The following is a 24,944-nucleotide window of genomic DNA, read 5'->3' on the forward strand; positions in this document are numbered from 1 at the left end:
ACTTCAAGAATGATAAATTATGAACTTTGAAAGGCTCATAGGGAAGGAAAAAAAAATGCAAAGAAGGAAAAGACTTCCAGAAACTCCAGGACAAAAGTTCTAACAAATGAGTAATTGGAGCCCCAATGGGTCAGTGAGGGAAGTGGAACACAACAATATGTAAAGAAAGATAGTGAAAATTTTCCAAAATTGGAGGGAAATGTAAATTAAGAGTAAGAACTGGTAAGAGTAAATCAAAGTGAACAAAGCCTAGCTATGTCCTAATCAAACTGTTGAAAATCCAAAGATAATGAAAATATCTTGAAAGACAATGGTGGAGGGGCAGTATTCCATGAACTTTTGGGATCAATTAAGTGGATACAAAATACCCAATATCTACATACAATATCTACATACACTGCCCATATCTAAATACAAAGGATTATCCATTTCCCTCTTAAGTTGCTTAAAATGTACATGAGAATTTAAAGCAAAGATTCTAGTGTTGAGACTTACGGTATCAGCTATGACATGTAAAGAGCTTGGAAGCTGTCACCCTCATCTTTACAAGAGAAAGCTGGAAAAACTAAGAAATGATGACTGTGTTGGACACGTCGGAGAATTGAGGTTTCTGGGGGAAATGCCACCCTGTAGTCTTGAAAGACGGGCACGTCCAGAGAGACACAAGCAAAGTCAGCTTCCCTAGAGCAGAAGCCACTTAAGGGCAAAGTCAATGGGAACACTTAAATGGGAATTGTGACGAACTGCTGGAGGCTGGCTGTGGACTATGAGGAAAGTGAAAGTATTTGAGGACCATATCCTAGAAGGGGGCCGACACTTTTCTTTGGCTTTACCTCCAAAAGCAATCTACCGTGTCTTTCCAGTGAACAGACAGGAAAGATCTCTACATACATCTGGAAGGAGGAAGGGAAAAGTAATCATTATAAAACACAAATGCAATGTTAGAGCTGGCAACATGAACGTGTTTCTGTCCAATGCAACTGACCAGTCAGGCTGCTAATAAGAATACAACCTGAACAGCACTATCAAACAGCTTGATCAATTTGACATTTATGGAATAATTCACCCAACAGAATGCACGTTCTTCTCACGTAGAATATCTGCCAAAGTAGTACACATTTGGGACCTTAAAATACAACTGTGGGCAGGCGGGGTGCAGTGCCTGGATGGCTTAGTCAGTTGATTGTCTGACTTTGGCTCAAGTCACAATCTCACGGTTGCTGAGTTCGAGCCCCATTCCAGGCTTGCTGCTGTCAGCACAGAGCCCACTTTGCATCATCTATCCCACTCTCTCTCCCTTCCCTGCTCATGCTCTCTCTCTCAAACCTCAATAAAACATTTAAAAAACCCTACAACTACACATGTGTAAAATTACATAAACGATACAAACTATGTTCTAAGATAACAATGGAATCAAATGACCTTGAAAGCTATAAAATCTGCAAGTATTTGAGAAATAAGCAATGTACTTCAAATGACACATTTGTGAAAGGTTTGAGAGAAAAAATTTAAGAGTACTTTTAAATTTTTTTTTTTAACGTTTATTTATTTTTGAGACAGAGAGAGACAGAGCATGAACGGGGGAGGGTCAGAGAGAGAGGGAGACACAGAATCTGAAACAGGCTCCAGGCTCTGAGCTGTCAGCACAGAGCCTGACACAGGGCTCGAACTCACGGACCGCGAGATCATGACCTGAGCCGAAGTCGGCCACTCAACCGACTGAGCCACCCAGGCGCCCCAAGAGTACTTTTAAAACAAAAATGTTTCTAATGAAAATGTTTGGGATTCAGTAAATGTTTAGAGGGGAATTTATAGCATTAAATACATTCATTAGGATATATATAAAATAATCTAGAATTCTAGCTTAAGAAACTATATAAAAAAACCCAAATTACTCCTAAAGCAAGATGGATAAAAGTAATGAAAGAACAAAAACCAATGAAACTTAAAACAGGAAAATTGAAGGGGAAAAAAAAAATGAAACCGAAAGATGATTCTTTGAAAACATCAACCGATAAACCTCTAGTGGACTAAGTGAGAGAGAAGCAAGGTGAGAGACACTGGTCCAATGGTCATTAAATAAATACTAAAGTAATACTTCATGCTCACCAATTAGATAATTGAATGGAATAATGTAATTAAAAGAAAACACACACTGTTAAAACTCAGGAGAAATAAATAGGCCAATATCTATTAAATAGGTTGATTCCGTAAAGAACCTTCTGAAACCAAAACAAAACACAAAGCCCAGATGTGTTCACAAATCATTTCTACCAAGCATTAAAGGAATACAGATTACCAATTGTATATAGTATACACCAGAAAATAGAAGCAGTGAGAACACTTCTTAACTTGTTATGAATGCACATTACCAAATATCAAAGTCAGTAAATATTACTAGAACACAAAACCATAATCCAACATCTTTCATAAACATAGATGGAAAAATCCTAACAAAACATTACAAATTAAATCCAACATGCTTAAAAAAGAAGTAGACATTACAACTTGGTTTGTATTATTCCAGCTGTGCATGGCAAGTTGAGCATTTGAAGATCAACCAAGTTAACCTATTATGGAAAAAAAAAAAAAAAAAAACCTAAAGAATACAAATTGTTTAATCCTATAAAGTGTGATAGAATAAGCATTTGACAAGATTCTTATCTGCCCATAATTTAAAAATAAAGGACAGCCTCCAATTTGATAAAGAAATCCTACAAAGCACCTCAGACTAATATGGTAAATAAGTGAGAAATTGGATGCTTCCTTCCTAAGAATGAAAACAAGGCAAGATAGTCTTTTTCACCATTTCTGTTCAATACTATGCTGGAAATTCTAGCAAGTGCGAACAAAAGAAATAAAACTTTTAAGAAATAATTTATAAAACAATTAGGTAACATGGTGATCTATGTAGAGACTTGTAGAGAATCCACACAAAAGCTCCTGGAATGGAGTATAGCACATTTCAGGAGACAACATTAAAATATGAAAGTCAATGACTTTCCAGTAATCAGTAAGGAACAACTGTCATTTGAAATTTTTATAAAGACACCACTTGGCATAGCTCCCCAAAAAATGAGGTATAAAGCTAACAAAATATGTACCAAATCATATGTGGAAAGAACATACGTGGAAAAAACACTGATGAAAGAAATCAAAGAACTGAATGGGGAAATATTTTTGTACATGCCCTGAATTGGTAGATTTCATATTGTTAAGGAAATCCATTGTTCTCAACTTGATCTATAAACTCAGTTCAATCCCAATCAAAATCATAGCAAGTTATTTTATAAGCATACACAAATTTAAAAAGGAAGCAGAAGATGTGGTTTGGCTGACACAAAAATGCAGAGCAAACTTGGAGGACATGGAGTGTATGATTTAATGACCGCCCATGAAGCTTCAGTAATCAAGAAAAAGGGTGTTGGCAAAATAATAGATAATAAAACAGAAAGCCCAGAATAATGCACACAAATATGGTTAACTAATTCTGACAAAGATACAAAGGAAATTCAATGGTGAAGTGATAATTAAAATAAATGGTTCTGACATGATTAAATACCCTTATGCAAAAAAATATTGAACTTGACACATATCTTACACCTTCACAAAAACTAATTCAAAATAGAGCATAGACACAAATGGAAATGCACAGCTATAAAACTTCTATAGGATATAAGAAAAAAACCATGACATTGGAATGAGTTTTTAGACATACCAAAAGCATGGTTAAGAAAATAAAGCTATATCAGACTTTATTTTTTAAAGTTTATTTGTTTTGAGAGAGAGAGTATGAGCAGGGGAGGGGGAGAGAGAGAGGAGGAGAGAGAGAATCTCAAGCAGGAACCTCGCTGTCAGCTCAGAGCCCCATGCAGCATTCCATCTCATGACATGTGAGATCGTGACCTGAGCCAAAATCAAGAGTCAGACACTTAACTCACTGAGCCACCTAGGCACCCCATTGGATTTAAATTTAAACTCTTTTCTGCAAAAGCCACTGCTTAGAGAATGGGATTACAAAAGCCACACATTTCAAGGAAATACTTTTAAATATTTTTGATACAAATATCTGACATATATATGACAAAGGACCTGTATCAAAATATATAGGGATACTTAACAGTAAGCAATTTTTTTTAAAGGGGCAAAAGATTGGAACAGATATCACATTAAATAGGATGTACAGATGGCAAATAAGCCACAAAACCATTTGTCATCAGGGAAACATAAAACGATAAGGTATCACTATGCACACAATAGAAAGGCTATAATAAAAAAAAATGCTGGTGAATATACAGAGCAATAAAAAGTTTCATTCATCACTGATGGGAATTCAAAATGGTAGAGCCACGTTGCAAGACACTTTAGCCATTTTCTATGAAACTAATTATAATCTTACCATATCATCCAACAATCATAGTCTTAGGTATTTATCCAACTGATTTGAAAACTTATGTTCACACAAACACTTGCATGTTAATGTTCATTGCAACTCCATCTATAAACAACTGAGATGTTCTTGAATAGGTAAATGGGTAAACAGTTTGAAGCAAATCAAGAAATGGAATACTATTCAGGGATTAAAAATAAAAAAAATATAGCATAAAGCAATGGCAAATATGGCTGAAATTTAAATGTATTTAAAAGTATTATCTATGTTTCCATACTTTCACAGAGATTGTAGAGAATTATTGTTTCTTCCTATGTTTGGTAGAATTCACCAGTGCAACCATCAGAGCCTGATGCTTTCCGTTTTTGAAGATTAATTATTGACTAAATTTCTTTAAAACATGTAGGCCTATTCAAATTTGTAAATTTGGATTTCAAACGCGCAAGAAAATACAATTATCTTTATTATACACCACATTACGTTAATATTTTGTAGTTTCTTAAGTATAACACAAATTACAAAAGAAGCCAGTATGAAAAGGCCTCATACTGTATAACTCAAATTATATCATATTTTTGAGAAGGCAAAACTATGGAGAAAGTCAACAAATCAATTGATTCCACCAACTTTTGGAAGGAAGGGTTGAATATAGAAAACACAGAAGATCTTAGGGTGATGGAACCGATTTTGTGTGATACTGTAATGTTGGATGCATGAAACAGCATTTGTCAAAACTCATTGAGCTTTACAGCAGAAAGAGTGAATCTTGTGGTATGCAAAGAGAAAACAAATTGAAAGGCGGGGACATCAAGAAAATCCCAGGATGATATAGTGTCTGTGGTAACAAATCATTTAACTGTAGTGGGAAGAATCTCTTTGAAAGGGATATGCAACGGTGTTGACCTAAGTAACTTTTGAAGTGAGTGAAGTCTCTCAGACTCAAGGCAAAAGAAACTGTACATAAATCTCTACCCCACTTGTTAGAGTTGTTTTCCACGGGAATATAGGTTGATAATATACCCATGCTTCTGTGCACACATAATAAAAAGAACAGTTAAGGAAATGCATGGTAAGTATATCAAAAGCACACCAGAGCCAACTGAAAGAGATCCCAATGGCCAAAATTAGAGGCGTTTGAACAAAAAAAGAAATAAAGAATTATTGGACTATAACTTAAAGTACAAAATAAATATTGGGGCACCTGGGTGGCTCAGTCAGTTAAGCATCTGACTCTTAATTTGGGCTAGGTCATGATCTCATGGTACATGAGATTGAGACTTGCATTGGGCTCTGCGCTGACAACACATAGTCTGCTTGGGATTCTCTCCTCTGCTCCTCCCTCTCTGACTCTTCCCCGCTCACTCTCTCTGAAAAATAAACATTAAAAAAAAGTATAAAATAAATATCAAGGAATATGTACTAATGTAAATAGTATAACTATTATAAGTGACTAAACAAATGAATTAATGGGGGCTATACAAATATCCATGCAGAAGAACTCCAAATAATATATGTAGACACTCCACCCTCAAGGATTTGGCACATAAATCCCCCAAAAGTGTGATCTATGTATAGCAACTTTCTTTCAAAGGATAGAGTATGGAAAGTGGAGAAAAGACTTTTTTTTAGTAAAGAAATTTAAATTTTTTGGACACTTATTGTATTGTTCAATGTATGATTTCTAGCAAAAATATTCTGTGCTCCTGAAAATGTGATTTTCTCCTGTTATTGAGGACACAAGTCAATTAATTTGGTTAATACTGTTATAAAAAGCTTTTGATATTGTAATATTTTCATCTAATTTGTCTATAAATACTGAATGACAAAAATTAATATTTTCAATTATAAATAAGGATTCCATTTCTTCCCTCACTTTTTTTTCTTTAGTTTCTACTTCATGAGTTTTCAAGCAACGTTATTAGGTCCATTTCTATTTAGGTCATATATATCTTTTTGATACACTGACCTGTTAATATAATACCAATTTTGTTACTGGTAATATTAAAATCTACATTTTCTGAAATTTATATAGCCACTAGAGCTTTTATAATACTATGACCATTGAGTCAAATTTGACCTACCTTCTATTTTGTAAATAAATTTTACATATTTATTAAAATACAGCTATGCCTATACATTCATGTGTTGTCTATGGTTCCTTTTCCAGTACTATGGCAGAGTTGAGTAGTTCATTGCAAAACCTAAAATATAATATAATGGAATGTGATGTATAATAAAGATAATTATATTTTATCTCTCCTTTGAAATTCCTAGTATGTTTGGCTTACTATCAAAATTAGATTTACAAATTTGAATAGGTCTATACATTTTAAAGAAATTGAGTCAATAATTAATAACCTTCAAAAATGGAAAACATCAGTCTCTGATGGTTGCACTGGTGAATTCTACCAAACATAGGAAGAAATAACAATTCTCTACAATCTCTTTGTAAGTATAGAAACATAGATAATACTTTCCTACTCGTCCTATGGGGCCAAAATCGCCCTAATACCAAAAGCAGACAAAGACATTATAAGAAAGCTATGTAGATAAACAGAGATGCAAAAACCCTCAACAAAATATTACCAAATCAAATCCAACAATATATAAAAAGTTATACAGTACAAAAAGTGGATTTATCCCAGGTGTGCTAGGCTGGTTCAACATTTGAAACCGATTAATAAATCCATCACATCAACAGGCTAAAAAGAAAAATCCTATGATCATATTAATAGATGCAAAAAAAGCATTTGACAAAAATCCACACCCATTGATGACAAAAACTCAGTAAACTAGAAACAGAAGGGAACTTGATGAAGACTATCTACAACAACAATAACAAAAAAGCTACAGCCAACATCACACTTAACGGTAGAAACTTGAAACTTTGCCATTAAGATCTTGTACAAGGCAAGAATATCCTTTTCAACACTCCTTTTCACTATCTTACTGGAAGTTCTGGTTAGCACAATAAGAAAAGGAATACAGATTAGGAGGGAGGAAACAAAACCATTTTTGTTTGTAGTTGACATGATTGTCCTTTAAAATGTAAAGGAATTGACAAAAATATTCCTGTAACTAATAAGTGATTATAGTAAGGTTGAAGTAAGCATAGTTATATACAAAAGTCCATTAATTTCAAATTCCCCTTGTTCATATATAAAAGTATCAATGAACAAGGGGAATTTGAAATTAAAAGCACAGGATCATTTTTTTAGCCCTTCTCAAAAGCGAAATACTTAGGTATAAAACTAACAGTATATGTCCAAAATCCATATCAGGAAAACTATAAATAAAATCAAAAAAGAGCTAAATAAAGAGACATTCCATGTGTATGGATAGTAAGATTCAATATTATGTTAGACAAAGATGTCCGTTTTTCCCGACTTAATCTATATATTTGATGCAGTCCCAGCTAAAATCCCACCAAGTTATTCTGTGGACATTGACAAACTAATACAAAGGTTTACATGGAGTGCCTCCAAACCCAGAATTGCCAACATAATATTTAAAGTGAAGAAAAAAATTGGAGGATGGACACTCCTGGACTTTAAGACTTATCATAATGCTACACTGTGGCATTTGGCAAAAGAAAAGACATATAGATAAATGGAACACAATAGGAAACCCAGAAATAGATCCACAAAGTCAATGGATTTTTGGTCAAGAAGCAAAAGCAATACAGTGGAGCAAAGATAGTTAGTTCAACAAATGGGGCTGGAATAACCGGACATCCACATGTAAAAATAAAATAAAAACAAAAACACCAAAAACAAAACCAAAAACAAAAATGTAGACACTAACTTTTCACCCTGCACAAAAATTTATTGGAAATGGATCACGGATCTAAATGTAAAACACAAAATCATAAAACTATTAGAAGATATCATAGGAGAAAAACCTAGATAATCCTGGGTATGTCCATGAAATTTTAGATACAACACAAAAGGCATAAATCATGAAAAAAAAATTGATGAACTTGACTTAATTAAAGCTAAAAACGTCTCTGCAAAAGACAGTGTCAAGACAACAAGAGTAGTCACAGACTGGGAGTAATATTTTCAGAAGACACATCTTTTATCAGATGTATATATATTTATAAATATATATAAATGTATAATATACACATGTTATGCATATATACGTATATACTTACACACACACACACACCAGTCAGTTGAGCATCCAACTTCGGCTCAGGTCATGATCTCAGGGTTCATGAGTTTGAGCCCCACGTGGTGCTCTGTGCTGACAGCTCAGGGCTTGGAGCCTGCTTCATGTTCTGTGTCTCCCTCCCTGCCCCTCCCCACTCACACTCTGTCTCTCTCTCAAAATATTTTAAAAAAATGAAAAAATAAAATGGGCCACATACTTCAACAGACACCTCACCAAAAATAATATACAGATGGCAAATAAGCTTAGGAAAGGATATTCCACATCATATGCCATCAGCGAAACACAAATTAAAATGAGATAGCACTATATACCTATTAGAATGGCTAAAATCTAGAACGCTGCCAACACTGAATGCTGGCGAGATTGTGGAACACGGGGCTGCTCATTCATTACTAATGGAAATTGAAAATGGTACAGCCACTTTGGAACAGTTTGATAGTCGGTTAAAAAACAAACCAGACTCTTAGCATTTGGTCCAGCAATTGTGCTCCTTGCTATTTACTCAAAGGACCTATCGACTTCTATCCACAAAAAATATGTGCACGGATGTTTATATAGCCAACTTATTCATAGTTGCCAAAACATGGATGCAATCAAGAGCTCTTTCAGGAAGTGCATGGGCAAAATGTGGCGTATCTAGATAATGGAAAGTTACTCCATTTTTTAAAAAAATGAGTTATCATGCCATGAAAATCCATGGAGGAACCTTAAGTGCATGTTAAGTGACAGAAGTCAACCCCAAAGGCTATATACTGTACAATTCCAAGTATAGGACATTCTAGAGAAGGCCAAACTATGAAAGCAGTAAAGAACTCAGCGGTTGTCAGAGGTTGGGGAAAGGATTTTTAGCCAGTGAAAATACTCTGTATAACACTACAGAGATGAATACATGTCATTATACATTTGTTCAAACCCATAGAATTATAACACCAAGAGTGAACTGTAATGTGAACTATTAACTTTGGGTGATTAAATGTCATTGTAGGTTCATGAATTGCAATAAATGTACCATTCTGGTGGGGAATATTAATAATAATGGGAATATTAGGCATGTGGTAGGGCCAGGAGGGTATATGGGGAATATCTGTATCTTTCTCATTTTTCTGGGAAACTGAAACTGCTCTAAAAATGAAGCTTTAAAAAATATCTTCACTTCATTCTTATTTTATGTAGTATTACAATTCTAGATCGCATTATTTTTCTTCTACCACTACAAAGGTATTCATATTTTAGAGTCTTGGAGGAAAAAAGTAAAAATGCAACTGCAGTGTTTTTAGTAAGTGAAATATCATATGCACACACAAACTCCTATATGGGAAATATACCAAATGGTCTTCTGAATAACATTAGGAGCATCTGAAAAATCTTTCATAATAGGCTAGCACCTAAATGAATTTAATGGGAGGAGCTTGGCAAGAAATGAGGCTAAAGTCAACATTTTAAGTGAGTACCAAAGATCTCTAACATATTCAAGTGAAAGAAGTAAAAAAGGACATGGTCAGAAAAATTCACATGGCTCAGTTTGAAGCATCAAGTTCAAAGGAGCAATGACAAGAGATCTGTCTGCTTTATACACTAGAGATTTTAAAGACTCACCTGAATAGGGCAAAGATTCGCTCAGGAATATAAACAGCTTTGAATACATTATGCTTTCATTTTTAATGGATTTTGAGGGTGACTGACTTAGTAAGGCTAAATTTAAGGCAGCCGCACTGAAGAAAGGGATTGCCGTAAGGAAATTGCTAGAGTTATCTGAACAGAAATAACCAAAGGTTAAAACACAGCACAGATCATGGAGAATGCATATAAATTAATACGATGTCATCAGAGACTGAATATATGGAACAGTGAAAGAGACAGAGGGGGATAAATCTAGAATGGTGCCCACATCAGTGGCCTTTAGGACTTGACATGAGGGCAGCTAGTTAGTGAGATGGAGATCAATAAAGAATAGGAGAAGGAGGGACATAAGTTCATGGAGAGTCCCTTAAAGCCTGATGTTCCTACTTATAGGCAACAGCATATGTAGGTCTGAAGCTCAGAAAAACTATCTGGATGGCAGAAGGATATTTTGGAGCATACGTCATCACCACCAGAATCTTTGGCATGAAGAGATCCCTTGAGAAAGAATGTGAGAAGTCTGCCTAGGTGGCAGGGCGGGAAAGCCTAAGAAACATTAGCATTTCAGGTACAGTTACAAAAAGAAACCTGGAAATGATTCTCAGAAAGATCAACCAAAGAGGCAGAAGGAAACAAAAGGAGAAATTGTCATGAAAGCCAAAGGAAGAGAGTGTTTCAATGAAAAGATCAACACTGACAAAAGAGCAAAATCAAGAGCTTTGAACCTGTAGAGATGGCTTTAAAAGGAAATAAAAATAACTCTAAGAGATCTTGCTATCTACAGATGAATCTGGTTCAAAGAATAGATGATCTCCTTTTGATCTGGGAAAATTCCTTAAGCCTGTACCTCAGTTTCCTCATTTGTAAAATTAGTAGAGAAATATTTCACCTGCCACATGCATTTTTTCCTATCAGAATAACTCATATATGTAAAATATTTATAGCAATACCTAATTAATAGTGCATGTTATGCCTGTATTTGGTGTTATCTGAATTTTTGTTTCCTCCCTTGGATCTACTGCTGTGATTGGGGGAATAGTTTTTGGCTAAAATTATACAAATACATTTCTGTATAACTTGTTATTTTAATGTTTTTGAAATTTGCGTGAATATATACACCATAATCTGTGTCCTATCCTTGAATGTTAATAGTATTGACTCCTATCATAGCACACCAGGACGCTTTGGGAGGAAGTACGATTACCAAATGTGACTAGGGCCTATTACTGCCAGAGAATGTGCCAGATTTCCTCTTATCTCTTCAAAACATGTCCCCTAAAGTACAGACAGTCTAGGTGGTTAATCCCTATGCCGCAGATAATTACAGGGTAGATGTTACGGTAATTGAAGGTGTTGGTGCCGGACCACTTAACCTTGGAAGAAGTGGGTTTTCTCTGAGCTGTGCTGGGGAAGATATGTCCCATATCCTGTAAGGATCTCCCAGTTTGACTAATTCCACCTAAATCGCATTATGACAGTGACCTTAACTGTGTCATAGTTGTTGAGTGGGTATATTAAAATCATGACTTTACCTATCGAGAGATTACCGAGGAGCCTTGTACAAGTAATTTGAGTGTAGCAGGTGGATAAAAAGCAACAGTGTGATGGGTTTTGGAAGCCAGGAAGTAAAAACGATGAAAGTGAAAACAGGTGAAAGCGATGGTGATACCAAGTAGAAAATTGGCAGGCGACGCACAATTGAGGGTCTTGTTTGTAAGAAAAGGATCCTTACAATGAGGGAATTTAAATTTGGGGGAGAAATGTGAAGAGATAAATAGAAGGTAGTAGGGGAGAGAGAATAGAGAGGAGTCTATGAAGGAAATTAAGACTGGGATCTAGATTAGAGTGTGGGGCATGAGCATCAGACTCAAAGAATGACCTCACACCGTATAACACCCAGGACCCAATAACAGAAGGTCCCAGAGAATACAGAGTCAGTTCTTACTTTTGACAGAAATTGTTTTAAATCCCCAGCTTGGCTTTGCTCATCTACTGCTCATTTTACAGATGGGTTAACCGAAGCGTGGAAGACTTACATACAAGGCCTGAAGTAACGTAACAAGTATGAAACGGAGCTACGGTCTAAAGCCAGACAGATTGGCTCTGAAACCCCAGGCTGTTGCTCCTATCCTAGATAGAAACTGTGGTGAATGCAGATAGATACGAAGTAGAAAGGGAAGAATATGGATACAGACCAAATATGGAAATATGAACGAGAAATTAGAGTTGAAGCCTGTCTCTTCCTGTTTGATGGTTTGTATGTCACCTATAATACGGAAGGCTCCAGTTACTGAGTTTATGGCAAGAAGCTAAAATGAGCAATTTTCAGGTGGCTATTCAGATTGATAGAGATAACATTGTTATCCGTTAAAAAAAAAATAAAAAGAGACACCAAGAGGCGTAAAGGTATTGTCCAGGGAATCAGTAAAATTCTGGATCAGAAAATTAGGCCTGAAGAGAAAACTGAATGAAAACAACAAAAAGATCCAGAGGATAAATCAAGAGAAGTCCTTTGTGTTAAGCATTTGGCTCCTGTCCACTGGTGATAGAGGGGCTGAAACAGGGACTGTGTTCACAGTGAAACACTCCTGAGTAGGTGGTCCTGAGAGTAGTCCTGTAAAGAGGAATCAAAGTCTGGACAAAGTCAGTCATATCTACCGTGGCCATTGTAAATATCATCTCAGCCAAAGGTCTTTCGGTTTTACTTTATAATACTGTTGGTGATATGCATTCACAAACCTTAATATATTCAAATGTTTACTTTCAAAACTCTTTCTCATCGCGATTTTTATTTTCATGTCTTAAGAAAACCTTCACTACCCTAAAAGAAACATTCAATTCTTTCCTAACGGAAACTTTCCTTTCACATATTTAGTTTTGAGACCATGTGAAATTTATTTATTTTTTTCATTTAAGGAAGAATTTCCATCTCTAGACTATTTTCTAACTTACTTTTTTCAGAACTTAATTTACTCAAGTATTCAATGAACACCCTTACCTCCAAAGGTAGATTTGTAGAATCTGCATTTATCACATGTCAAAGTCCCATACCCTTTCCTTAACACTGGTCTACTGCCTTTCTGAGGCTCACTTTCTCAGGAGGAGGATAGAAATAGAGGATAGACTTAGAGCAGAGGTACCTTAGCTGCTACATGCTGGATCAGAGCCATCCATACACCTGCAGCTGTCCATCCTCCCAAGGTCAAGGTCACTCACTCCAGCTCTTGCCAAACTACAGACGCACACTTTAAATCCATAACTGGTGTTTGAAACTACTGAGCATACACCACCTACTCGGTGTACGGCACAACTGAGGATAAAACTGATCTAACATTTGCTAACAAAAGCATTGATGCTAATCAGAAAACAAAGGTAAGAATTCTGAGTAGCTATTTATTTGGGGACAGAATTTCAGGTTAGGAGACTAATAGAGGAGGCTGGAAAAATAGTCTTTTGCTTGTTCAATAAATTCATAACTTTACATATTTTATCTTGCAACTCTATATGTTTTGATGTTTCTATATAGATTCGGATGCTTGTTAAAACTTTTTTTCATAAATTACATCTACCTTTTGTTTTTAAATTAAATTTTAAATAGTTAACATACAGTGTAATACTGGTTTCAGGAGAACTCAGTGAGTCATCACTCACATATGATACCCAGTGCTCATCACAAAATGTACCCTTAATACCCATCCCCCATCTCCCACCCGCCTCCCTCCATCAACCCTCAGTTTGTTCTAAGTTGTTAAGAGTCTCTCATGGTTTGCTTCCATCTCCTCTTTTTTTTTCCCTAACACAAGAAAAAAAACAGGCGTTGGTGAGGATGTGGAGAAAGGGGAACCCTCTTCCACTGCCGGTGGGAATGCAAACTGGTGCGGCCACTCTGGAGAACAGTATGGAGGTTCCTCGAAAAACTAAAAATTAAACCACCCTACAATCCAGCAATTTCACTGTTAGGATACAAAAATACTGATGCATAGGGGTAGATGCACCCCCAATGTTTATAGCAGCATTGTCAACAATGGCCAACCTACGGAGAGAGCCCGAATGTCCATCATCTAACTTTTCTTCCATTTGATATATGCTTCTTTTGACATTCTATTCTGCTCATTCCAAACTCTTGATCATCTGTGGATCTGCACCTACGATTTATTTTTATCCTGATTATCTGTCACTTTTTTTTTTCATATCTAGCAAAAGAAAACAATTTCTGCCAGGATTTTTGTATAAAAGCACCATAAGAAATCCAAGCGGGTGGCTGTGTGGCTCAGTCTGTTAGGCTTCCAGTTTCGGCTCAGGGTATGATCCCAAGGTTCATGGGTTCGAGGCTCGCATCTCGTTCTGTGCTGACAGCTCAGAACCTGGAGCTTGCTTCAGATTCTGTGTGTCTCTCTCTCTCTCTCTGCCCCTCCCCTGCTCATGCTCTGTCTCTCCCTCAAAAATAAACACTCAAAAAATCCAAAAGACCCCTTCTGCCAGCAGTGGCCATCTTCATTTTTTCAGACATTTAGAGTAAGAGGCTGACTGCCTCCATGTCGGCAGAGATGGTTTGGAGTTTGACTGCAGTTTTAGTGGGATTCTGTCAGCCTCTAGGATGTCACTATTCCTATGGCCCTGCTCTGCTCTTGCCTGAGGGTCAGGACAGTATCATTCACCTCAGCTATAGGAAAAACCAAAAGAGCTCCTTCCAACTAGGCAACTCAGTTCATCCAATCCTTGTTTTAGATTTTCAGAAATATGATTCTTGGAAACCATTTGTCTTATTCTAAGTGTTGTCATGGGAACACTAAAAGTTTATTCAATCTATATCCTCCTCAGAAACAGAAGTTTTGAATCATCTCCTGAGAGCGTATCCAAAGTGTCAGCTTAAAGCTAACACCTTGTGAGACAAACACTTTGTCCTTCAAAGTGTGTTATAAACTGGGAGGAGTTCGCTGTTACACAGGGATGCAATCTTGATGATCTAACATACCAGTTCTAGAACCCAAGGGTTAGAAGTAGAATGAGGTCTCTCACCGTTACATTTATCGTCTTACTTGGGGAATCTTGGCATCTTATCTGATGTGGTAGATTAGACGTCCTGGCTCTGGGAATGATGGAGAAGGCAGACAATCAGTAGGATTCAATAAAATAGGGGTTAAAGCTTCAGTACCACTACCACGAGGCCTAATTTTGTTCCTCCTTTGCATAGGCCATGAGGAAAGGAAAGGGCCAGTCATTCTGGCAGGGATGATTAAGTTTATCGAGAGAACATAGGGTTATTGCTACCTGATAGGGATCTGGACAAACAGGTCTCAAGATCGATAGATCCACTGAGGTTCAGGACAAAGAGCCACCTGAGGAACTGCCATCTGATCGGTGTAAAAGGAGGTTCAGACCTCTCGTGGGATAGCTGTCGGTTTTCTTCTTCTAAATAAGCAACCTAAAGTCACGAAAGCACGTAGCTGAGTTTGAGAGGAATCTAGAATGGGAGGTGGAAGAGGGGGGTGATACGTAAATCATGACCTTGGACCCAAGTGCAGGTGGTCACAGAGTAATTGCAACTGGACCTCACGTTGAAACAGAGGAAGAAGAGTCGAGATTTGACAGGGGTCTGAAGTTAGGCAATACAGAGGGCAGACTTAAGTAGACGCTGTTGGTGCCTCTCATGTCCTCTGAGCATTAAAGTAAATATGCTGAAGGCTGCCTATAGCAACGATTTATTCCTCTCTGCCTAGGACTTTTTTCTTGCTGGAAGAACATGCTCCATCTGGGTGCAGAGATAGCAGGACCTGTTGGAGTTACTGTCCCCAGAATCAATCCTTATCCGCAGAACTGGTGAATAAAATTCTTCCTCAGCCCTCTGGCATGTTGTAAACTGGTTTCACAGTCCTCTGGAGAACTGATCTCCAGTTCCTAGAAGCAATATACTGGTGAAAGTCCCTTCAGTGGCTTCCTTTTCTCCTCTGTCTCACATTTTCACTCATTTAACTCACGTTCCCTTTGGCTCATGTACCAAAGAATCTACTTGAACTGAAATCATTTTATCCGGATCTGATCCTGGGGATTCTGCTCCAAAATAAGACAATTTGGCTTGACAAATTTTGGCTGTTCCATACTGGAGTATTAAGTATAATGGCTTGCTTATATTTAAAAAAAAAAAACAAAACACTATAATAAACTGATAAATACAAAACAAAAAGGAACAAAAAATGCCAAAAATGTTATTAAGTGATAAAAGTTATAAAACAGGAGAAATAATTGTTTACTAGTTGATGTGGGGACATTAGGTATATACTCTGTTAAAATGTTTCAGTATGCTATGAAAATTCTAGATAAATTAGATTCTTAAATAAAATTGAGAATATAAAACGTTTTTTTCAATTTTTTTAAACATTTATTCACATTTGAGACACAGAGACAGAGCATGAGCAGGGAAGGGACAGAGAGAGAGGGAGACACAGAATCAGAAGCTGGCTCCAGGCTCTGAGCTGTCAGCACAGAGCCCGATGCGGGGCTTGAACCATGAACTGTGAAATCATGACCTGAGCCGAAGTCGGACACTTTAACCAACTGAGCCACCCAGGTGCCCTGAGAATATAAAACTTAAGAGCAAGATTTTCCTAAAACCAAAGGGGATTTAGGATCTATGAAAATTTTAAGATAAAATAAAAGTAATCCAAAGTTAAAGAGGACATTTGTCGTGATGAGCACTGTATATTGTATGTAAGCGATGAATCACTAAATTCTACTCCTGAAACCAATATTACACTATGTGTTAACTAAGTAGAATTTAAATACAAACTTGAAACAAAAACATGTATCAAAATTGCCAAAATAAAATTAATAGAAACAATTTAAATTTTAATACTGGCAATTAAAAATATCTGCTATAAATATGTATTTTAACCTTGTTTGGAAGTATGGGATGAACAAAGCATTATGACAAAAAGTGTATTTTTATTAACATAAAAATAAAAGGTGTATCTTCTTCATGACAATGAATTAACAAAATACTTTTCCAAATCAATGTATACCTTTAAAACTATGATAGGATAGAGTGCTTATAAAACATGGCATAGTTTTACCTGGAACTTTAACTCCATAAGAGCAAATATCTAAGGCAGCTAAGTCATACTTGTAAAGGATAAAACAGTGTAACTTTCTCCACAAAGTATCTTGGCTTACTATGAAATTATCATAGTATTAGGTAGTATGATATTGGCCTAGGATATAATAAAATAGCCCATCAGTAGACTCATGTATATACAAAATTTTTATAAAGATAGAGATTGCTTGCAGATCACCTGGGTAGAACATACCTTTTATTAAATGATGGTCGAAAAATGTGTTACCCATATGGAGTAAATATGCCTACTTAACCTCACATCATATGTAAAAATCAGTTTAATTTGGAATCATAGTGTAAATGAGGAAAGAAAATCTTTTGAATCATTAGGAAATATAGGACACTATCTTATGATACCAAGGAAAGGAAAGCTTTCTTAATGGAAAATATTGATAAGTTATGTTAGAGTTTATAAAATTATACGTAATGACTATATACAGAATTGTTTGGAAAGTATGTGGAAAGCAACTTCTAAGAAATGAACAAAAGACACGAAAAAAAGCAATTCACAAAGTAGAAAATTCAAAAATCCTGGAAACTTTAAGGGTTATAAATCTTATTAATGATGAGATAAATCTGTTAAAACAGAAAAACATCCCTTACACACATACTGGATGAGCAAAAACTAAGATTTTTGTCAAATCCCCTAATGATCACAGATATAAGAACACTGTGTAAATTGGTAAACCCTTTGGGATAGCTACGTGACAATGTACAGTTCATTTTAAAATATTTTAGGGGCATTTGGGTGGCTCAGTCAGTTATGCATCTGACTTAAGCTCAGGTCATGATCTTGCAGTTCATGGGTTCGAGCCCCGCATTGGGCTCTGTGCTGACAGCTCAGAGCCTAGAGCTGGCTTTGGATTCTGTGTCTCCCTCTCTGCCCCTCACCTCCTCGCTTGCTCTCTCTCTCTCTCTCTCTCTCTCTCTCGCTCAAAAATAAACAAACATTAAAAAACATTTAAAAACAAACTATTTTGGATATCTGAAGTTTACTCCAATTATTTCAAAGATGAAACCTGATACCTGTAACAAAATAGTTACTCTAGAACAAGAAATTCAGACCAATGTGTCTATAGAGATTTCTCTCCTGCTTTTTGAATTACAAAAATAAAAAACCAAAACAAAACAAAACTAACAACAACAAAAAACACACCAAAAGCAAACAAAAAGAAAAGCCTCAACAAGTCATCATTAAATAAGAGAACTTCAACCCTGAGGCTTAGTTTCAGACTATTCAAGACCAGATTTGATTTATGACAGTAACAGCTGATTGTGCAATGATCTGGCTAAATCTATTTTCTCTTTTAAGTACAAAGGTACATTTTTTTCATATTGAATAAAAATACATAAAGTAGTTGCTTAATGACGTTCTGCTAATTAAAAAATTGCTTTTATAGGTTTTATTACATTCACCAATCACAGAAGACTCTCAGAATTAGGAGATGCAAAGTCTCATTTTTTAGGTTTTTACCTGTAGATTCTGAAAAAAACCTGATTTTTTAATTTTAATTTTTGAGAGAGAGTGATACAGCATGAGCAGAGTAGAGGCAGAGGGAGGGAGGGAGACAGAGGATCCGAAGTGTGCTCTGTGTGGACTGCAGTGAGCCCGATGCCGGTCTCGAACTCATGAACCTTGAGATTATGACCTAAGGCAAAGTCAGAGGCTCAACTGATCGAGCCACCCAAGGGCCCCAAAGCCTGATCTTCTTGATCTTAGTTTTCTCACTTGAATAATATGAAAATACAGCTTTTGAAAAAAAAAATTCAACTACCGATTTATGGAATCTGATAGATTGTGTTTTCCCCACGAATAGAGAAAGTAATTCAGAATATGCCCTTGGATATATGTGTATGTATGTGTGTGTGTCTGTGTGTGGTAAAACATGTGACATGGAATCTACTGCTTTTATGAGAACTTTTCCAATTTCTTCACATATTGCTTTCATTTTCTAAGGTGATAATCATGTTTTTACTTTAAGGAGGCATCAGCCCAGCTGAAACTTCATCACATATAAAACAAACAAACAAACAAAAAGGCATAAATATAGCTAAAAACTGTTTTTAATTTTTTTCCTCTACCTTTGCTTGTTTCCTTTGAAGATCTTTAATATGGAATTAACTACATAATTATAAGATGTCATTATGTAGACACAACTATAATTTCATTAAAAATGATAGGCACTTCAAGATGTAATTTATTCTAGACATTATGTTTTTTGCAGCCTCAATTTCCCTCAAGCCTTTTAAGGGACAAGATGAATTTAATTACATTCACAGTAATGAATTAGTTACTTTTTATCCACAAATAACAATCTGCTTAAGATTTTGTTTGTTGACTGATTGGTTCTAAACAGAGGTCTTCTGGATGCTATTTTATAATGTGGTATATTAAGACACAAATATACCAATTATTTACCGTTCTTCACTGCTCTCTCACACTACATTAAGTGTCTAATATAACGCTAAAATATATTGAAAGGTCTTATTTTTAAAAATGATTTGTCTAATAATTTGTAGTGCTGTGATCTGTCAGTCAGAGAAACTCATATTTTAATTGGGAGGTCTTTAAAAGCATATGTATTAAAGGGATACCTTCAAATCCTGCAAGTAAATACAGAAATGAATATATAAAGATGGAAATAATTGTGGAGGCATAGATTTTCATATATTTCTAATTTTTTATAATTTAATGTAATTACTTTAATTGGAGTATTTCAAACAGAAGAATGGGTGAAAAATATGAAGAATTTTGGAAAGAGGGAGCATAAGTGACAGATTTGCCATAATACTTATTTTTTTAATTGTGTGTATTAACAGAGTAGAACAAAATAAGAAAAAAGGATAAATCTGAATAGACTTGAAGGGGAAAATATAGAATTAAATCATTGGAGAATGGATGGTTTTTTCTCCCTCAGTAAAATCATCTAAATATTTGGTAAACTATCTAGATATAAAATTAAGTTTAATTTTACCTAAATCCTATATACCAGTAAATATTACTTTAAGTTACTGTAGTATAAAATGAGGTTATAAAATTCCAGAAATTTTAGGTTATGTATAAGTTCAATAAAAAGTCACTAAGATTAATTACATTTAGCTAAATAAAAATTTAAACATCTTTGTGTCAAATAGCAAGCATGACTTAAGAGGTAACTTATGAGCTAGAAAAATTCATATTAAAATGTGATAAGAGTTGACCATTTTAAATACGGAATCATATAAGCCAATATAAAAGTTATAAAAGTTCCATTTAACAATGAAGAAAGTTCACAGATGATTTACTTCAAACATATTTAATGGATAAATCTTCCCCAGTATAAAAAGGGATACATTTTATTTTAGTTTTTTTTTTTATTTTTTTAATCTTTACTTATTTTTGAGAGAGACAGACAGAATGGGAGCAAGGGAGGAACAGAGAGAGAAAGAGACACAGAATCCAAAGCAGACTCCAGGCTCTGAGCTGTCAGCACAGAGCCTGATGCAGAGCTCGAACTCACGAATCAGGAGATCATGACCTGAGCCAAAGTCAGACAGTTAACTGACTGAACCATCCAGGTGTCCCCATAAAGGGATAAATTTTAAACAAATGTAACATCAACAGCGTTTTGCAAAACCTAATACTTTTATTTAGAAGCACATTTAAAAAAATATAACACATGGAATAAAACTTTTGAAAAAAAAAACACTCTCTCTCTCTCTCTCTCACACACACACACACACACACACACACACACACACACAGCTATGTACACATTTATCCAGGACTTTTGACAAGATCACAATCCAGATATCCCCCCTGTAAATATCCTCTAATAGAATTACAGATTCTTCTATAATAGCCTGTGTCATAATGTTCACTAATTACAAAGCAACGTATAAAAATTTTGGAAATCCATTTTAAAGCAGCCCTGTAAGAAGCTATAAGGGCAAGTCTGAGTGGAAAGTAAAAAACAAAACAATACAACAATAACAACCAAGATCCATCTATGCGCTGCCTACAAGAGACTCTTTTTAGGCCTAAAGACACCTACAGGTAGAAAGTGAGGGGATGAAAAACAACCATCATGCTATTGGAGGGCAAAAGAAAGCTAGAGTAGCCATAGTTATATCAAACAAGCTAGATTAAAAAAAAAATTTTTTTAACGTTTATTTATTTTTGAGACAGAGAGAGACAGAGCATGAACTGGGGAGGGTCAGAGAGAGAGGGAGACATAGAATCTGAAACAGGCTTCAGGCTCCGAGCAGTCAGCACAGAGCCCGACGCGGGGCTCGAACTCACTGACTGCGAGATCGTGACCTCAGCCGAAGTCGGACGCTTAACCGACTGAGCCACCCAGGCGCCCCCAAACAAGCTAGATTTTAAACAAACACTGTAACAAGAGATAAAGAAGGGCATTATATCACAATTAAGGGGTCTATCCACCAAGAAAATTTAACAATTATAAATATTTATGCCCCCAAATCAAAGGAACCCAAATATATAAATCATTCACAAATAAAGAAGCTCATTGATAATAATACCGTAATGGTAGGAGGCTTTAAAACCTCAGTTACAACAAGGACCAGATTAAGCAGAAAATTGCCAAGGAAACAATGGCTTTGTATGACACAGTAGACAGAATAGACTGAAGAGATATATTTAGAACATTTCACCTAAAGCAGAATACACATTCTTCTTGAGTGCACATGAAACATTCTCCAGAATAGACCGTAAACTGGGTCACAAATCAGCTCTCAACAGGTACAAAAAGACTGAGATCACACCCTGCCTATTTTCAGATCACAATGCTATGAAACTTGAAATCAACTACAAGAAAAAAACTTAGAAAGCCCTCAAATACATGGAGGTTAAAGAACATTCTGCTTAAGAATTAATGGGTGGTACTTGATATGGAGGCGTTAAGATGGGGAAGCAGCACGGAGGCCCTGAGCTAATCTAGTCCCTGAAACGCAGCCGATCAGCACCAAACCCTTTCGAACACCTAGGAAACCGATCTGAGGATCGACGCAACAAATCTGCACAAGTCGAGCCACAGAACTCAGCAGGTATGTGGTGCAGAGAGGTCAACTACGGGAGAGAATAGCCACAGAGGGTAAGGGACCATTTTTGTGGAGAGAGGACAGAGAGAAAGGGGGGAGAGTGGGGCACACTGGGATTGTGCAAGAAAAGCACTCCCCCCAAAAGTAGCTGGAGAGAAAGAGAAAGACTGAAAACACTCAAAGGGGATTGAACAAGAAATCTGTTCCACAAAACCACTGATAGGGAGAAAGAGGGTTCCGATACCATCAGGATTCTGTAAACAGTACAGTGCAGCCTGACGTTTTGGAGCTCATTGCCTGGTGGTGCTTTGGTGAGGAAGCAGGGAGAATTCCCCAGGAGTAGGCAGCAGAGTCTGAGGGGGTCTGTGTGCCACACGGAGAGAAGTGGTTTCCCTGCTTAGAGAGCATTTGTTAGAGGCCACAGGGCCTCCCCACAGGCAAAGGTCCCAGCAGATCCTGAAGAGCAGCCCCATTTGCTGGTACTGGGACAAAGCCACCAGAGTGAGGAGACAGCTGGTGCCAGCTGTGTGTCGTGATTTGCCATAATCTGTGAACCTCTGCCACTGCGCAATTTCTCCAATGTTTTCTGGGGCAAGCTGGCACCTGGCAAAGGCTCAGTGAGACCCTCCCCCAGAGGAGTGGCTTGAGCCCAAACCCGGAGGGTCTCTGAAGTGTGGGGCTTTGAAACACAACCCTACCTGAGTGAAAACCCTGGAGGGAGGTGCTGCCTCGCAGGAGAACAGCTTAGACATGGACAGGGGAGAGGGAGGGAGTGGACAGAGGCCTGAGACAGAGTAGGGGTGCTTGATTGTGGGTGAGAGTGTGAAGTTCTTGCACCAGAGACTAGGGAGCTGAGTGAAGCCATTTCCATCTCTCGGGCAAGCACAGGGATCCACCCCTGTAAGCTAAGCAGCACCACCTAGTGGAGACTGGAGCCATTACGCCAAGCCCTGTCCAACTGCACCCTCAACCGCATCCCCCTGAAGACCAGCACAAATGTCTCCACCTGCTTAGTGTATGGACTAAAGAGTGCTTCATTTGTTTCAGTTCTAGGGGAAACCGGATGTGACTTCATTCAGGTCTCAGACTGTTTGCTGGTCATTTATCTACTCGTTCTCTTTGCTTCTGTGTTTGCTTGTGTGTTTTTTTCCTCTTTCTTAAATACAGAGAAGAATTTATTTTTATGTTATTTATTTTAATTTTTATATTTCATTGTCTTTATTTTCTATATTATTTTTTTAATTTTTAAATATTTCTTCCTTTTTTTCTTTCCTTTCCCTTATTTTATTTTATTTTCTTCCACAAGCAGATTGAAACACACCAAGGATCTAGCTTCCATTATTTGAGTTTTGTTTTGTTTTTAACTTTTAATTTTTATTTTATTAACTTTTTTCTTCCTCTGAAATGACAAAATAAAGGAATTCATCCCAAAAGAAAAAACAGGAAGGAATGACAGCCAGGGACTTCATCAGCACAGATGGAAGATGTCTAAAATACAATTTAGAACCATGATTATAAGAATACTAGCTGGGTTGAAAAAAGCATAGTGGACACTAGAGAATCCCTTTCTATGGAGATAAAAGTAATATCTAGTCAGGCTGAAATTAAAAATGCTATAACTGAGAATTTCTAATGGATGTCACCATGGCAAGGATGGGTGAAGCAGAGCAGGAAATCAGCAATATAGAAGATAAAATTATGCAGAAAAATAAAGCAGAAGAAAATAGGGAAACAATGGCAAGAAATCAGGATACATGATTAGAGAACTCAGTGACTTATTAAAAAGGAATAACACCCAAATCATAGGAATCCCAGAAGATGGAGAGAGAGAAAAAGGGGCAGAAGGTTTATGTGAGCAAATTATACCATAAACTTTCCTAATCTGGGGAAGGACACAGACAGCAAAATCCAAGAAGCAGAGAGAAGTCCCATTAGATACAACAAAAACTGACCATCATCAAGGTATATCATAATCATATTCACAAAATACACAGACAAGGAAAGAATGATGAAAGCAGCAAGGGGAAAAAGAAGTCCTCCACCTATAAAGGAAGACAGATCATGTTCACAGTAGACATATTCACAGAACCTTAGCAGGCCAGAAAGGTGTAGCAAGATATATTCAATGTGCTGAATCAGAAAAACATGTAGCCAAGAACTCTTTATCCAGAAGGCTGTCATTCAAAATTGGAGAGATAAAGGGTTTCCCAGATAAACAAAAAGTAAAGAAATTCGTGACTACTAAACCATCCCTGCAAAAATTTTAAGGGGAACTCTTTGAATGGAGAAAAGACCAAACAAAGCAAAAAGACCCAAAGCAACAGAGATTAGAAATGACAAAGAACATCACCAGAAACACCAACTCTCTAGGCAACACGATGGTACTAAATTCATATCTTTCAGTACTGTCTCTAAATGTAAATGGACTAAATACTCCAAGCAAAAGACAGAATATCAGAATGGATAAGAAAACAAGACCCATCTATATGTGGCTTATAAGAGACTCATTTTAGATCTAAACACACCTGCAAGTTGAAAATAAGGGGATAGAGAACCATCTATTATGCTAATGGTCATAAAAAAAAAAAAAAAGCTGTAGTAGCC

This window comes from Panthera leo, chromosome D3 (assembly GCF_018350215.1).
Source record: "Panthera leo isolate Ple1 chromosome D3, P.leo_Ple1_pat1.1, whole genome shotgun sequence".
Lineage (NCBI taxonomy): Eukaryota > Metazoa > Chordata > Mammalia > Carnivora > Felidae > Panthera > Panthera leo.